This window comes from Pimephales promelas, chromosome 9 (assembly GCF_988280905.1).
Source record: "Pimephales promelas chromosome 9, fPimPro1.hap1.1, whole genome shotgun sequence".
Classification (NCBI taxonomy): Eukaryota; Metazoa; Chordata; class Actinopteri; order Cypriniformes; family Leuciscidae; genus Pimephales; species Pimephales promelas.
The window spans coordinates 695001-711394 of NC_142777.1; the positions used below are offsets into that span (position 1 = coordinate 695001).

The 16394-nt window shown below is 46.7% G+C and overlaps 1 protein-coding gene across 1 annotated transcript in view; it reads left to right on the forward strand.

Moving 5' to 3' along the window:
• The window catches only part of mgat4b (alpha-1,3-mannosyl-glycoprotein 4-beta-N-acetylglucosaminyltransferase B), a 115562-nt gene that overhangs the window by 28273 nt on the left and 70895 nt on the right, over positions 1-16394 (forward strand). The gene's annotated exons all lie outside the window — the stretch shown is intronic.

The window sequence follows — 16394 nt, forward strand, 5'->3', positions numbered from 1 at the left end:
ACACACTCACTGACACACTCACTGACACACACTGACACACTCACTGACACACACTGACACACACACTCACTCACACACTGACACACTCACTCACTCACACACTGACACACACACTGACACACACACACACACACACACACACACACACTCACTGACACACTCATTCACTGTCTCACTCACTCACACACTTACTGACACACTCACTCACACACACACACTCACTCACTCACTGACACACTCACTCACTCAGTTCCTGTTTCCTGTGTTTATCTTGACTGAGTTAAGCCGGCTCTTCTCCCATTACTCATCCCGACAGATTCGATTGGCTGAGCTGACCTGTGTCTGCCAGCGCTGAGCTCTGATTGGCCTTTTCAGACGAGCGTTTGGATTGGTTCCCGAAGGGTTTGCTTAATGCTGTCGTTTGTTGTGGGTTTAAATGGACAGGTTTTATTTTGTGTGTGTGTGTGTGTGTGTGCTGCTGAAATGTAAACTAGCTCTGATATTCACCATCACTCGTTATTGACTGGTTTAAAAAATGATGAAATTGATTTGACACATTAATCTTCTGTTTATCACATCATCCCACGAGCGATTCACTTTCCTCCTGCGACCCTAGCCTGAAGCCTGATTGGCTCTCTCAGTGTCTGTGTATGTGTGTGTAGGGGTTTATTGAGGTCAGACGGGTCTCGAGCACACGAGAGGGTGCACACACACACACACACACACACACACACACACACACACACACACGTTCTGCGCTTTCACAGTTGCTCAGTGTTCATATGATGAAGATCGACCGTACGGCACTCGCTGAGGCCCAAACTTAGTGTGTTTTAGTTTTGCTAAAAGAGAGAGAGAGTGTGTGTGTGTGTGTGTGTGTGTGTGTGTGCGCGAGTCCTCTTGTTCCTCTGCTGACGGTCTGATATCACACCGCCTCTGTTGACGCTTCATGATGTTTGGTTTATATCACAGTCACACTTTAGGTGAAAATGTCTCTAATTCACACACTTCACAGCAACTTTTTACCTAATGGGGACTACTAACATTTATTAATGGGTCAATAATGTGAAATTTTGAAACTTTTTCAAAATGATAACATTAAAAATGGAAGAATTGTTAAGACTGTAATAGGGTCTCGTCTGTCAACATTAGTGAATGTATTAGTTAACTAGTGGTTTCCCTCTACAGTGGTGTTTACCTCAGGGTAGGGTTGCCAACTTCAGAAAAGAAAAATGCGTGACGATCGTGGTTCTTTACAGGGAAATAAAGGACACTCAGTATAACTATAGCCCATCACACAGTACATGTGAGGTTTGTGTGTGTTTAACAGGTTCTCAGGCAAACACATTTGTTTTGCTTAACCTATTTATGTACAGTTTAATTCTACAACTAATTTTAAGGTCGATCAAAATAATAGCATTTGTCTGAAATGGAACATTGATAATAATCAGAAATGTTTATTGGGCGGCAGATCACATCAGGATATTATTCCCTCGGGAAGATGTTGGATCAGTGCATTCACTCTTAAAGGGACAGCAGCCTAATATTCCTTAATGTTAATCAGCAACAAAGACAAAGAGAAAATCACTCTCTGCTGAAATTAGATTACTTTATTAAGATTCTTACCTGAAGGGAAGACAGTCTATTTAACTTCTTTATCTTATCTTTATTCTATTCTAGTGTATTTGACCAACAAACATTGCTTAAATCCCATTTCTTTGCCATTCGGACATTCAGTTTGGAGTTCAGGAGATTGTCTTGCCCAGGACCACACCCCTAAATGCACTGAAGACACTGCCATGTGATTGGTTGATTAGATAATTGCATTAAAGAGAAAATATTTGAGATAATTGTAATGGTAATTGATCAATGTTTATATTTGAAACAACATAAAAGCTTCATCATATTTAAGTGATCTGTTCAGAAGATTTTTTTTGATTGTCTAGACTGGACAAAAAAAGTAGTAGTATTAAAAATATTTATATGACAGTATATGTGGTATCGAATATCGATTCTTTTCAAGGTATTGCATCGTAGATAGAAATTTCATTTATTGTAACGTTTTAAAGTATTAAAATCATTCAGAGATCACGAGCGGTGGTGGTATTTATGCACACCTCGGGATATGTGCACTTTTTTTGTGCGCAAATTTGTATAATTTTTGATATCCTGCAGCCCTAATATTATGAATTAGAATCATTTATAATGTTTGAAAAACCAAAAGCCTTCTACCATGAAAAATATATAGAGATTTTTAGATTTCTAGAAATATATAGTTGTTGTTGAAAGAAATACACAATGCATAAACAGTTAAGGAAAATTTGTTATTACTTTTTTTTTTTTACTTGATGGCTATGCCACATTTTTAGAGTCATTAAATTGAAACTTGTCTTAACACCAACATAAAGTGCAAAGAATACATTTATAAGACCTTTCCACAATTATAAGACCTTTCCACATGTGTTTTTAGTATATTTTGCACAGATTTTTCCTTGAGAAACATCAGAGAACAGAGAGAACTCATGCTGTTATTATTCTGAGTTTGGCATGAATTGTGTGTTGAAATGGATTGCACACAGGCCCGTGTGTGTGTGTGTGTGTGTGTGTGTTACCATACTGTAAACTGTGTGTGGTTGTGAGATTTGTGTACCGGATGAAACGGACACACACTGAATACCTGTTGATGTTTAAGAGCAGAATAGAGGCTCATTGAAAAGCACAGAGTTTCCCATGTGTGTGCCCAACCCATATCCGCCCACACACACACACACACACACGAACTATTACACCACAACTGACTTATTGTGTGTGTGTGGTGTGACAGAACGTGACTCTTGCAAATATTTCGACTAGTGTGTGGAAAATGAGGTTTATTTGCTAAATGTGACTGTTCTCTCTCTCTCTCTCTCTCTCTCTCTCTCTCTCACACACACTCTGTGTGTGTGTTTGTGTGTGTGTGTGTGTGTGTGTGTGTGTGTGTGTGTGTGTGTGTTAGTAATTACAGTTAATTTGTGTAGGCATGTTGGATAAGACAGTATCATTTATTAATGCTCCTGTTGTAATCAGAGACTAGCAATGGAACACACACACACACACACACACACACACACTCACTCTCTCTCTCTCTCTCTCTCTCTCTCTCTCTCTCTGTCCAGTTCTACTCTTTGTTCATGAGAAGAATGTGGCATTAATTCTTCTAATTGTGGCATTGTCAGCTTAAGTATTTTTCTGACCTGTCAAAATTAACCAAATTCCTCTCACTCGCATTTCTCCTGTTGAGTGTTTCACTGTAAAATCTCTCTGAAGATGAAGATGAATGTGTTTCTGGACACAGCGATTGACTTTCGTCAGAGTCGTATCATCTCCTGCGGCATCATACATACTTTAATCAGTGCATACAATAAAAAGAAGAGAATAATATACATGAGATGTTTGCAGCCTCGCTGTGCTTATTACAATTATATTACACAACAGAAATGTCATGTTATATTTACCAGGTATGAAGATAGTCCTCAATCTGTATTTAAAATCTTGTGTTTTAGACCTTACAGTGCGACTTTATAAAAACTGCGTACTTTTGTACTTTGGTGCCGTCTGTGTGTTTTGTGTATTAGTGGTAGTGTGTGATTTTGTAATCCCTCCTAAATATTCTCCTTTACGCTGCAGTTTCTCTGAATGCTGTCCATCTGTGCCCTAATGCTGCGCTCGAACCACTGCCGAATCAGCAACCCTGGATAAACTAGCCATCTCATTTCTCTAAGAGCATCTAAACCACTGGAAGAGGAAGAAGAGGAGGATCAGGGGGAAGAAGAGGAGGAAGAGGAGGATCAGGGAAAGAGGAGGAAGAGGAGGATCAGGGAAAGAGAGGAAGAAGAGGAGGATCAGGGGGAAGAAGAGGAGGAAGAGGAGGATCAGGGAAAGAGGAGGAGGAAGAGGAGGATCAGGGAAAGAGGAGGATCAGGGAAAGAGGAGGAGGAAGAGGAGGATCAGGGAAAGAGAGGAAGAAGAGGAGGATCAGGGGGAAGAAGAGGAGGAAGAGGAGGATCAGGGAAAGAGGAGGAAGAGGAGGATCAGGGAAAGAGAGGAGGAAGAGGAGGATCAGGGGGAAGAAGAGGAGGAAGAGGAGGATCAGGGAAAGAGGAGGAGGAAGAGGAGGATCAGGGAAAGAGGAGGATCAGGGAAAGAGGAGGAGGAAGAGGAGGATCAGGGAAAGAGAGGAAGAAGAGGAGGATCAGGGGGAAGAAGAGGAGGAAGAGGAGGATCAGGGAAAGAGGAGGATCAGGGAAAGAGGAGGAAGAGGAGGATCAGGGAAAGAGAGGAAGAAGAGGAGGATCAGGGGGAAGAAGAGGAGGAAGAGGAGGATCAGGGGGAAGAAGAGGAGGAAGAGGAGGATCAGGGAAAGAGGAGGAGGAAGAGGAGGATCAGGGAAAGAGGAGGAAGAGGAGGATCAGGGAAAGAGGAGGATCAGGGAAAGAGGAGGAGGAAGAGGAGGATCAGGGAAAGAGGAGGAGGAAGAGGGGGATCAGGGAAAGAGGAGGAAGAGGAGGATCAGGAGGAAGAAGAGGAGTAAGAGGAGGATCAGGGAAAGAGGAGGAAGAGGAGGATCAGGGAAAGAGAGGAGGAAGAGGAGGATCAGGGAAAGAGGAGGAAGAGGAGGATCAGGGAAAGAGGAGGAAGAGGAGGATCAGGGAAAGAGAGGAGGAAGAGGAGGATCAGGGAAAGAGAGGAGGAAGAGGAGGATCAGGGAAAGAGAGGAGGAAGAGGAGGATCAGGGAAAGAGGAGGAAGAGGAGGAAGAGGAGGATCAGGGAAAGAGGAGGAAGAGGAGGATCAGGGAAAGAGGAGGAAGAGGAGGATCAGGGAAAGAGGAGGAAGAGGAGGAAGAGGAGGATCAGGGAAAGAGGAGGAAGAGGAGGATCAGGGAAAGAGGAGGAAGAGGAGGATCAGGGAAAGAGGAGGAAGAGGAGGAAGAGGAGGATCAGGGAAAGAGGAGGAAGAGGAGGATCAGGGAAAGAGGAGGAAGAGGAGGAAGAGGAGGATCAGGGAAAGAGGAGGAGGAAGAGGAGGAAGAGGAGGATCAGGGAAAGAGGAGGAGGAAGAGGAGGATCAGGGAAAGAGGAGGAGGAAGAGGGGGATCAGGGAAAGAGGAGGAGGAAGAGGAGGATCAGGGAAAGAGGAGGAAGAGGAGGATCAGGGAAAGAGGAGGAAGAGGAGGATCAGGGAAAGAGGAGGAAGAGGAGGATCAGGGAAAGAGGAGGAAGAGGAGGATCAGGGAAAGAGGAGGAGGAAGAGGAGGATCAGGGAAAGAGGAGGAGGAAGAGGAGGATCAGGGAAAGAGGAGGAGGAAGAGGGGGATCAGGGAAAGAGGAGGAAGAGGAGGATCAGGGAAAGAGGAGGAAGAGGAGGATCAGGGAAAGAGGAGGAAGAGGAGGATCAGGGAAAGAGGAGGAAGAGGAGGATCAGGGAAAGAGGAGGAAGAGGAGGAAGAGGAGGATCAGGGAAAGAGGAGGAGGAAGAGGAGGAAGAGGAGGATCAGGGAAAGAGGAGGAGGAAGAGGAGGATCAGGGAAAGAGGAGGAGGAAGAGGGGGATCAGGGAAAGAGGAGGAGGAAGAGGAGGATCAGGGAAAGAGGAGGAAGAGGAGGATCAGGGAAAGAGGAGGAAGAGGAGGAAGAGGAGGATCAGGGAAAGAGGAGGAAGAGGAGGATCAGGGAAAGAGGAGGAGGAAGAGGAGGATCAGGGAAAGAGGAGGAGGAAGAGGAGGATCAGGGAAAGAGGAGGAGGAAGAGGGGGATCAGGGAAAGAGGAGGAAGAGGAGGATCAGGGAAAGAGGAGGAAGAGGAGGATCAGGGAAAGAGGAGGAAGAGGAGGATCAGGGAAAGAGAGGAGGAAGAGGAGGATCAGGGAAAGAGGAGGAGGAAGAGGAGGATCAGGGAAAGAGGAGGAGGAAGAGGAGGATCAGGGAAAGAGAGGAAGAAGAGGAGGATCAGGGAAAGAGGAGGAGGAAGAGGAGGATCAGGGAAAGAGGAGGAGGAAGAGGAGGATCAGGGAAAGAGAGGAGGAAGAGGAGGATCAGGGAAAGAGGAAGAAGAGGAGGATCAGGGGGAAGAAGAGGAGGAAGAGGAGGATCAGGGGGAAGAAGAGGAAGAAGAGGAGGATCAGGGGGAAGAAGAGGAGGAAGAGGAGGATCAGGGAAAGAGGAGGAAGAGGAGGATCAGGGAAAGAGAGGAAGAAGAGGAGGATCAGGGGGAAGAAGAGGAGGAAGAGGAGGATCAGGGAAAGAGGAGGAGGAAGAGGAGGATCAGGGAAAGAGGAGGATCAGGGAAAGAGGAGGAGGAAGAGGAGGATCAGGGAAAGAGAGGAAGAAGAGGAGGATCAGGGGGAAGAAGAGGAGGAAGAGGAGGATCAGGGAAAGAGGAGGAAGAGGAGGATCAGGGAAAGAGAGGAGGAAGAGGAGGATCAGGGGGAAGAAGAGGAGGAAGAGGAGGATCAGGGAAAGAGGAGGAGGAAGAGGAGGATCAGGGAAAGAGGAGGATCAGGGAAAGAGGAGGAGGAAGAGGAGGATCAGGGAAAGAGAGGAAGAAGAGGAGGATCAGGGGGAAGAAGAGGAGGAAGAGGAGGATCAGGGAAAGAGGAGGATCAGGGAAAGAGGAGGAAGAGGAGGATCAGGGAAAGAGAGGAAGAAGAGGAGGATCAGGGGGAAGAAGAGGAGGAAGAGGAGGATCAGGGAAAGAGGAGGAGGAAGAGGAGGATCAGGGAAAGAGGAGGAAGAGGAGGATCAGGGAAAGAGGAGGATCAGGGAAAGAGGAGGAGGAAGAGGAGGATCAGGGAAAGAGGAGGAGGAAGAGGGGGATCAGGGAAAGAGGAGGAAGAGGAGGATCAGGAGGAAGAAGAGGAGTAAGAGGAGGATCAGGGAAAGAGGAGGAAGAGGAGGATCAGGGAAAGAGAGGAGGAAGAGGAGGATCAGGGAAAGAGGAGGAAGAGGAGGATCAGGGAAAGAGGAGGAAGAGGAGGATCAGGGAAAGAGAGGAGGAAGAGGAGGATCAGGGAAAGAGAGGAGGAAGAGGAGGATCAGGGAAAGAGAGGAGGAAGAGGAGGATCAGGGAAAGAGGAGGAAGAGGAGGAAGAGGAGGATCAGGGAAAGAGGAGGAAGAGGAGGATCAGGGAAAGAGGAGGAAGAGGAGGATCAGGGAAAGAGGAGGAAGAGGAGGAAGAGGAGGATCAGGGAAAGAGGAGGAAGAGGAGGATCAGGGAAAGAGGAGGAAGAGGAGGATCAGGGAAAGAGGAGGAAGAGGAGGAAGAGGAGGATCAGGGAAAGAGGAGGAAGAGGAGGATCAGGGAAAGAGGAGGAAGAGGAGGAAGAGGAGGATCAGGGAAAGAGGAGGAGGAAGAGGAGGAAGAGGAGGATCAGGGAAAGAGGAGGAGGAAGAGGAGGATCAGGGAAAGAGGAGGAGGAAGAGGGGGATCAGGGAAAGAGGAGGAGGAAGAGGAGGATCAGGGAAAGAGGAGGAAGAGGAGGATCAGGGAAAGAGGAGGAAGAGGAGGATCAGGGAAAGAGGAGGAAGAGGAGGATCAGGGAAAGAGGAGGAAGAGGAGGATCAGGGAAAGAGGAGGAGGAAGAGGAGGATCAGGGAAAGAGGAGGAGGAAGAGGAGGATCAGGGAAAGAGGAGGAGGAAGAGGGGGATCAGGGAAAGAGGAGGAAGAGGAGGATCAGGGAAAGAGGAGGAAGAGGAGGATCAGGGAAAGAGGAGGAAGAGGAGGATCAGGGAAAGAGGAGGAAGAGGAGGATCAGGGAAAGAGGAGGAAGAGGAGGAAGAGGAGGATCAGGGAAAGAGGAGGAGGAAGAGGAGGAAGAGGAGGATCAGGGAAAGAGGAGGAGGAAGAGGAGGATCAGGGAAAGAGGAGGAGGAAGAGGGGGATCAGGGAAAGAGGAGGAGGAAGAGGAGGATCAGGGAAAGAGGAGGAAGAGGAGGATCAGGGAAAGAGGAGGAAGAGGAGGAAGAGGAGGATCAGGGAAAGAGGAGGAAGAGGAGGATCAGGGAAAGAGGAGGAGGAAGAGGAGGATCAGGGAAAGAGGAGGAGGAAGAGGAGGATCAGGGAAAGAGGAGGAGGAAGAGGAGGATCAGGGAAAGAGGAGGAAGAGGAGGATCAGGGAAAGAGGAGGAAGAGGAGGATCAGGGAAAGAGGAGGAAGAGGAGGATCAGGGAAAGAGAGGAGGAAGAGGAGGATCAGGGAAAGAGGAGGAGGAAGAGGAGGATCAGGGAAAGAGGAGGAGGAAGAGGAGGATCAGGGAAAGAGAGGAAGAAGAGGAGGATCAGGGAAAGAGGAGGAGGAAGAGGAGGATCAGGGAAAGAGGAGGAGGAAGAGGAGGATCAGGGAAAGAGAGGAGGAAGAGGAGGATCAGGGAAAGAGGAAGAAGAGGAGGATCAGGGGGAAGAAGAGGAGGAAGAGGAGGATCAGGGAAAGAGGAGGAAGAGGAGGATCAGGGAAAGAGAGGAGGAAGAGGAGGATCAGGGAAAGAGAGGAGGAAGAGGAGGATCAGGGAAAGAGGAGGAGGAAGAGGAGGATCAGGGAAAGAGGAGGAGGAAGAGGAGGATCAGGGAAAGAGGAGGAGGAAGAGGAGGATCAGGGAAAGAGAGGAGGAAGAGGAGGATCAGGGAAAGAGGAAGAAGAGGAGGATCAGGGGGAAGAAGAGGAGGAAGAGGAGGATCAGGGAAAGAGGAGGAAGAGGAGGATCAGGGAAAGAGGAGGAAGAGGAGGATCAGGGAAAGAGAGGAGGAAGAGGGGGATCAGGGAAAGAGGAGGAAGAGGAGGATCAGGGAAAGAGGAGGAAGAGGAGGATCAGGGAAAGAGGAGGAAGAGGGGGATCAGGGAAAGAGTGCTTCTCCCGCTGACATCCCTCATCCTGGTCCTGAACACTGAAGGATTATTTGATACGGGATCACTTGCATCTGATCTTATAATGTTGTTTTCCCTGGTAAAGCCCGTCCATTAGACCCCCCCCCCCACACACACACACACACACACACACACACACACACACACACACACACACTCGCGCTCATCTGTGACTCTCACGAAGCGCAGCGGATTACAGACGGGCATGGCAGAGTGATGTGGCCAGGGTTATTATAGTTGACTGAATATAGAAATAGAAATACATTTGTGTCATGCAAAACCATATATTTGCATTTATGCTGATGCAGCGGCTCTGAGTTCAGTTTACTGTGATCCAGTTATCAGTGGCTTATGCTGAACTTTGTGTGTGTGTGTGTGTGTGTGTGTGTGTGTGTGTGTGTGTGTGTGTGTGTGTGTGTGTGTGTGATGGAGAGAGGCAGTTGATCTAGTCAGAGTGTATTGAGAGTCTTCTTTGACTGAATGATCCAGCGGGACCCGACAGGTTTACAGTGACTGTTCTGTTTCCCCTTTATGATCAAAAGCTCTTACACACACACACACACACACACACTCCCCAGAGCTATGGATTATGTTTCCATCTGCAGCTTCAGGATGTTTTGGTCATTTATTATTTTAGTGTTTATCTTTATAATGTAAGAGTAATTTACCCCTGAGGAATACATACAAACACAAGCAATAAAAGTGAAGGGAAGTCACACTCCCTCTTCCTCTGCTGATGAAGCAAAACTATAATCCCAGAATCACACGACGTGATGAATAAAGAGTGTTGGGAAACTGCTGACGGAGAGAAACCGGGATCGGGAAGAGAAATCTAAATCTAAAGAGGATTTCTACACACACACACACACACCAGTGACTGACCAACAGCTACAGCCAAACTACAACTATTCACACACGTTTGTGATATTAGTCTACTAGTGTGATCAGGACGCTATAGTTCATTTGTGTAAGTGAGGAGAGCAGAATAATTAAACGGTGACGTATTACACCCATAAACTCTTCATACAGAGACAAATTTGGGAGCAGAAATGATTCCTCCACTTTGAGCTGATGATGTTTTGCTGAAGTGTGTTTTCTGCTCTTTTTACACACACACTGAACAACATGAAGCATTGCTTGGCCACTGGTTGAGCTAAACTGGTATTATCTAATTGTGCTGACAGATATTCAACATAATTCATGTGTGAGAGTCCAACAGAAGGACAAAACCAGTCAAATATTCACTGATCTCATTTTTATCACCATTTTATAAACTATAGCGAATAACCTGATAATATGAGAACTGTTGAAGGTGTGTGTGTGTGTGTGTGTGTGTGTGTGTGTGTGTGTGTGTGTGAATAATTGTTTGGTTTGACTGTATCTTCAGAGCTGCCCTGATCACTTGATCTTATGTTAGTTATAACTTTAAACGATTAATCTTTTCTGAAACCCTGGATTTAAGGCATCATTAGATGTGGAAGCTGCTCCAAAACTGCGATCCCAGAATGCTTTGCTGGACAAGCAGAGTGTGAACTGCCGATGGCGACGGTCTGCAGGTTTGAGAAACTTTAATCGAGCTCCAGCTATTTTCATTTACAGTCTCTGCTTGAAACATTTCTCCCCGCTTCGCTGTTATCAGTTATTTTTCCACGTATGGTTTTCTTTCCTCCACACACTCCGTCTCCGTGCATCTTCCTGTGCTGTGGGGTGTGGCCTTGAGTCGGAAACACAAACACACACGGAAACACAACAGAACACAAACACACACAACGACAAGTCAAAGTCGGCATGAAACGTGTTGTGCTGGTCTTCTCTATTGTGTCGTATATCTGAGTGGATCACATTTGAATGGATTGGATGGTTGTGGTCCGCTATTGATGGATCTCATGTGAGTGACGGGTCGGGTCGGGAATCGGATACTTGAGGTCAGGAATCGAGTACTTGAGGTCAGGAATCGGATACTTGAGGTCAGGAATCGGATACTTGAGGTCAGGAATCGAGTACCTGAGGTCAGGAATAGGACACTTGAGGTCAGGAATCGGATACTTGAGGTCAGGAATCGAGTACCTGAGGTCAGGAATAGGACACTTGAGGTCAGGAATCGGATACTTGAGGTCAGGAATCGAGTACCTGAGGTCAGGAATAGGACACTTGAGGTCAGGAATCGAGTACCTGAGGTCAGGAATAGGACACTTGAGGTCAGGAATCGAGTACCTGAGGTCAGGAATAGGACACTTGAGGTCAGGAATCGGATACTTGAGGTCAGGAATCGAGTACCTGAGGTCAGGAATAGGACACTTGAGGTCAGGAATCGAGTACCTGAGGTCAGGAATAGGACACTTGAGGTCAGGAATCGGATACTTGAGGTCAGGAATCGAGTACCTGAGGTCAGGAATAGGACACTTGAGGTCAGGAATCGGATACTTGAGGTCAGGAATCGAGTACCTGAGGTCAGGAATAGGACACTTGAGGTCAGGAATCGGATACTTGAGGTCAGGAATCGAGTACCTGAGGTCAGGAATAGGACACTTGAGGTCAGGAATCGAGTACCTGAGGTCAGGAATAGGACACTTGAGGTCAGGAATCGAGTACCTGAGGTCAGGAATAGGACACTTGAGGTCAGGAATCGAGTACCTGAGGTCAGGAATAGGACACTTGAGGTCAGGAATCGGATACTTGAGGTCAGGAATCGAGTACCTGAGGTCAGGAATAGGACACTTGAGGTCAGGAATCGAGTACCTGAGGTCAGGAATAGGACACTTGAGGTCAGGAATCGGATACTTGAGGTCAGGAATCGAGTACCTGAGGTCAGGAATAGGACACTTGAGGTCAGGAATCGGATACTTGAGGTCAGGAATCGAGTACCTGAGGTCAGGAATAGGACACTTGAGGTCAGGAATCGAGTACCTGAGGTCAGAAATAGGACACTTGAGGTCAGGAATCGAGTACCTGAGGTCAGGAATAGGACACTTGAGGTCAGGAATCGGATACTTGAGGTCAGGAATCGAGTACCTGAGGTCAGGAATAGGACACTTGAGGTCAGGAATCGAGTACCTGAGGTCAGGAATAGGACACTTGAGGTCAGGAATCGGATACTTGAGGTCAGGAATCGAGTACCTGAGGTCAGGAATAGGACACTTGAGGTCAGGAATCGGATACTTGAGGTCAGGAATCGAGTACCTGAGGTCAGGAATAGGACACTTGAGGTCAGGAATCGGATACTTGAGGTCAGGAATCGAGTACCTGAGGTCAGGAATAGGACACTTGAGGTCAGGAATCGGATACTTGAGGTCAGGAATCGAGTACCTGAGGTCAGGAATAGGACACTTGAGGTCAGGAATCGAGTACCTGAGGTCAGGAATAGGACACTTGAGGTCAGGAATCGAGTACCTGAGGTCAGGAATAGGACACTTGAGGTCAGGAATCGAGTACCTGAGGTCAGGAATAGGACACTTGAGGTCAGGAATCGGATACTTGAGGTCAGGAATCGAGTACCTGAGGTCAGGAATAGGACACTTGAGGTCAGGAATCGAGTACCTGAGGTCAGGAATAGGACACTTGAGGTCAGGAATCGGATACTTGAGGTCAGGAATCGAGTACCTGAGGTCAGGAATAGGACACTTGAGGTCAGGAATCGGATACTTGAGGTCAGGAATCGAGTACCTGAGGTCAGGAATAGGACACTTGAGGTCAGGAATCGGATACTTGAGGTCAGGAATCGAGTACCTGAGGTCAGGAATAGGACACTTGAGGTCAGGAATCGGATACTTGAGGTCAGGAATCGAGTACCTGAGGTCAGGAATAGGACACTTGAGGTCAGGAATCAGACAATTGAGGTCATGAATCGGACACTTGAGGTCAGGAATAGGACACTTGAGGTCAGGAATCAGATACTTGAGGTCATGAATCGGACACTTGAGGTCAGGAATCGGACACTTGAGGTAAGGAATCAGACAATTGAGGTCAGGAATCGGATACTTGAGGTCAGGAATCGAGTGCTTGAATCGTACACTTGAGGTCAGGAATCAGACAATTGAGGTCATGAATCGGATACTTGAGGTCAGGAATCGAGTGCTTGAATCGTACGCTTGAGGTCAGGAATCAGACAATTGAGGTCATGAATCGGACACTTGAGGTCAGGAATAGGACACTTGAGGTCAGGAATCGAGTGCTTGAATCGTACACTTGAGGTCAGGAATCAGACAATTGAGGTCATGAATCGGACACTTGAGGTCAGGAATAGGACACTTGAGGTCAGGAATCGAGTGCTTGAATCGTATGCTTGAGGTCAGGAATCAGACAATTGAGGTCATGAATCGGACACTTGAGGTCAGGAATAGGACACTTGAGGTCAGGAATCGAGTGCTTGAATCGTACGCTTGAGGTCAGGAATCAGACAATTGAGGTCATGAATCGGACACTTGAGGTCAGGAATAGGACACTTGAGGTCAGGAATCGAGTGCTTGAATCGTACACTTGAGGTCAGGAATCAGACAATTGAGGTCATGAATCGGATATTTGAGGTCAGGAATAGGACACTCGAGGTCAGGAATCGGATCCTTGAGGTCAGGAATCGAATACTTGAATCGTACACTTGAGGTCAGGAATCAGACAATTGAGGTCAGGAATCGGATACTTGAGGTCAGGAATCGAGTGCTTGAATCGTACACTTGAGGTCAGGAATCAGACAATTGAGGTCATGAATCGGACACTTGAGGTCAGGAATAGGACACTTGAGGTCAGGAATCAGATACTTGAGGTCATGAATCGGACACTTGAGGTCAGGAATCGGACACTTGAGGTCAGGAATCGAGTGCTTGAATCGTACACTTGAGGTCAGGAATCAGACAATTGAGGTCATGAATCGGATATTTGAGGTCAGGAATCGGACACTTGAGGTCAGGAATCGGATCCTTGAGGTCAGGAATCGAATACTTGAATCGTACACTTGAGGTCAGGAATCAGACAATTGAGGTCATGAATCGGATATTTGAGGTCAGGAATAGGACACTTGAGGTCAGGAATCGGATCCTTGAGGTCAGGAATCGGATACTTGAGGTCAGGAATCGGACACTTGAGGTCAGGAATCGGATCCTTGAGGTCAGGAATCGAATACTTGAATCGTACATTTGAGGTCAGGAATCAGACAATTGAGGTCATGAATTGGATATTTGAGGTCAGGAATAAGACACTCGAGGTCAGGAATCGGATCCTTGAGGTCAGGAATCGAATACTTGAATCGTACACTTGAGGTCAGGAATCAGACAATTGAGGTCATGAATCGGATATTTGAGGTCAGGAATAGGACACTTGAGGTCAGGAATAGGATACTTGAGGTCAGGAATCGAATACTTGAGGTCAGGAATCGAGTGCTTGAATCGTACACTTGAGGTAAGGAATCAGACAATTGAGGTCATGAATCGGACACTTGAGGTCAGGAATAGGACACTTGAGGTCAGGAATCAGGCAATTGAGGTCATGAATTGGATATTTGAGGTCAGGAATCGGACACTTGAGGTCAGGAATCGGATCCTTGAGGTCAGGAATCGAATACTTGAATCGTACACTTGAGGTCAGGAATCAGACAATTGAGGTCATGAATCGGATATTTGAGGTCAGGAATAGGACACTTGAGGTCAGGAATCGGATCCTTGAGGTCAGGAATCGGATACTTGAGGTCAGGAATCGGACACTCGAGGTCAGGAATCGGATCCTTGAGGTCAGGAATCGAATACTTGAATCGTACATTTGAGGTCAGGAATCAGACAATTGAGGTCATGAATTGGATACTTGAGGTCAGGAATAAGACACTCGAGGTCAGGAATCGGATCCTTGAGGTCAGGAATCGAATACTTGAATCGTACACTTGAGGTCAGGAATCAGACAATTGAGGTCATGAATCGGATATTTGAGGTCAGGAACCGGACACTTGAGGTCAGGAATCGGACACTTGAGGTCAGGAATCGGACACTCGAGGTCAGGAATCGGATACTTGAGGTCAGGAATCGGATCCTTGAGGTCAGGAATCGAATTCTTGAATCGTACACTTGAGGTCAGGAATCAGACAATTGAGGTCATGAATCGGACACTCGAGGTCAGGAATAGGACACTTGAGGTCAGGAATCGGACACTAAGTTGATTGAACTGGAAAAAGTGAGTTAATACAATGAAGGAGATTAATTTAAACTCAAAATAATAAGTTATCTCAACTAAATAAATTATTATAAAGTTGATTTGACAAAAGAAAATATGTTGTGATAACAAATCTTGAAAATATTTTTTACAGTGTACATAGGGCTGGAGAATCTGCCTCAAAAGCAGACCTGTATGAGTGAGTATGCGAGAGATAGTGTGAGAGAGAGAGATAGTGTGTGTGTGTGTGTGTGTGTGTGTGTGTGAAGGAGTGGAAAAGTACATTGTGTTTTTTAAAGCTTCTCAGGGGAGTAATTATGACAGTCATAACATAAGAAACGTGTTTGAAAAGATGAAGTGCAGAATACTCTGAAAACATGCAAGCATGAAATTTGATTATGTGACCACGTCAGTCCATGAAATTCACACGTGTGAGAGGGATACACACACGCGCTGCGGTCTGACGGGTCCTGCTGATCATTTGACACACACACACACACACACACACACACACACACACACACATGGCTGTCTAAATCTCTCTTCGTCTAAAGACTCGTTCACACCTGGCCTGCGTCTCTAATCACAGTCTCTTTTGAGCAGGTACTTATTTTGAACAAAGTAATTATTTTATGATCACTGAAAAACTCTTCTATATAGTATGATTGTAATCTGGACGTGGTTGTATCATGTGACCCGCCGGCACCACTGTCGTCCACCGATCCGAGGGTTAAAGGGCCCTGTTATTATGGATACTTCAGGAGGAGCTCTGAGACTCTTTCTGAAAGTTAAAGTGTTTCTGAGGACTTTACATGAAGTGTGAACAGACCTTTGGCCCTGGATATGGTACGTTTGGGAGATTCTCTCCATTAAAGTTACTTATCCTGAGATTAAGCCTCACTCAGAATGTGTCAGTCCCGCTAAATCTGTGGGATTTCTCCTGTAATGTGTGTGTCCCGCTGCTGGATTAAACACCGTTACATATCTTCTGGGGATTATTGGAGCAGGGCATGTGAAGGGAGGGATACACCCCTTTAATTCATGAAAACACACCTGTGTGTGTGTGTGTGTGTGTGTGTGTGTGTGTGTGAGTGTGTGTGTGAGTGTGTTTCTGTCCCTCACAGCATCGCTCATCCCGATGGATTCACAGGTCAGACTGAGTGTGGCTTCGTCTGGAGCTGCTGACACACGTGTGTGTGTGTGTGTGTGTGTGTTATTCTCTACATTTAACACATAATATCATCCGTATAGGGCTTCACATTAACTGTGTTTACAAGATTCGCTGGAGCCACTAACTCAACATTTAAGGAGCACAGGGTGTAAACGTAGGGGCACACCTTAAATCAACCAATCCATCGATTACTG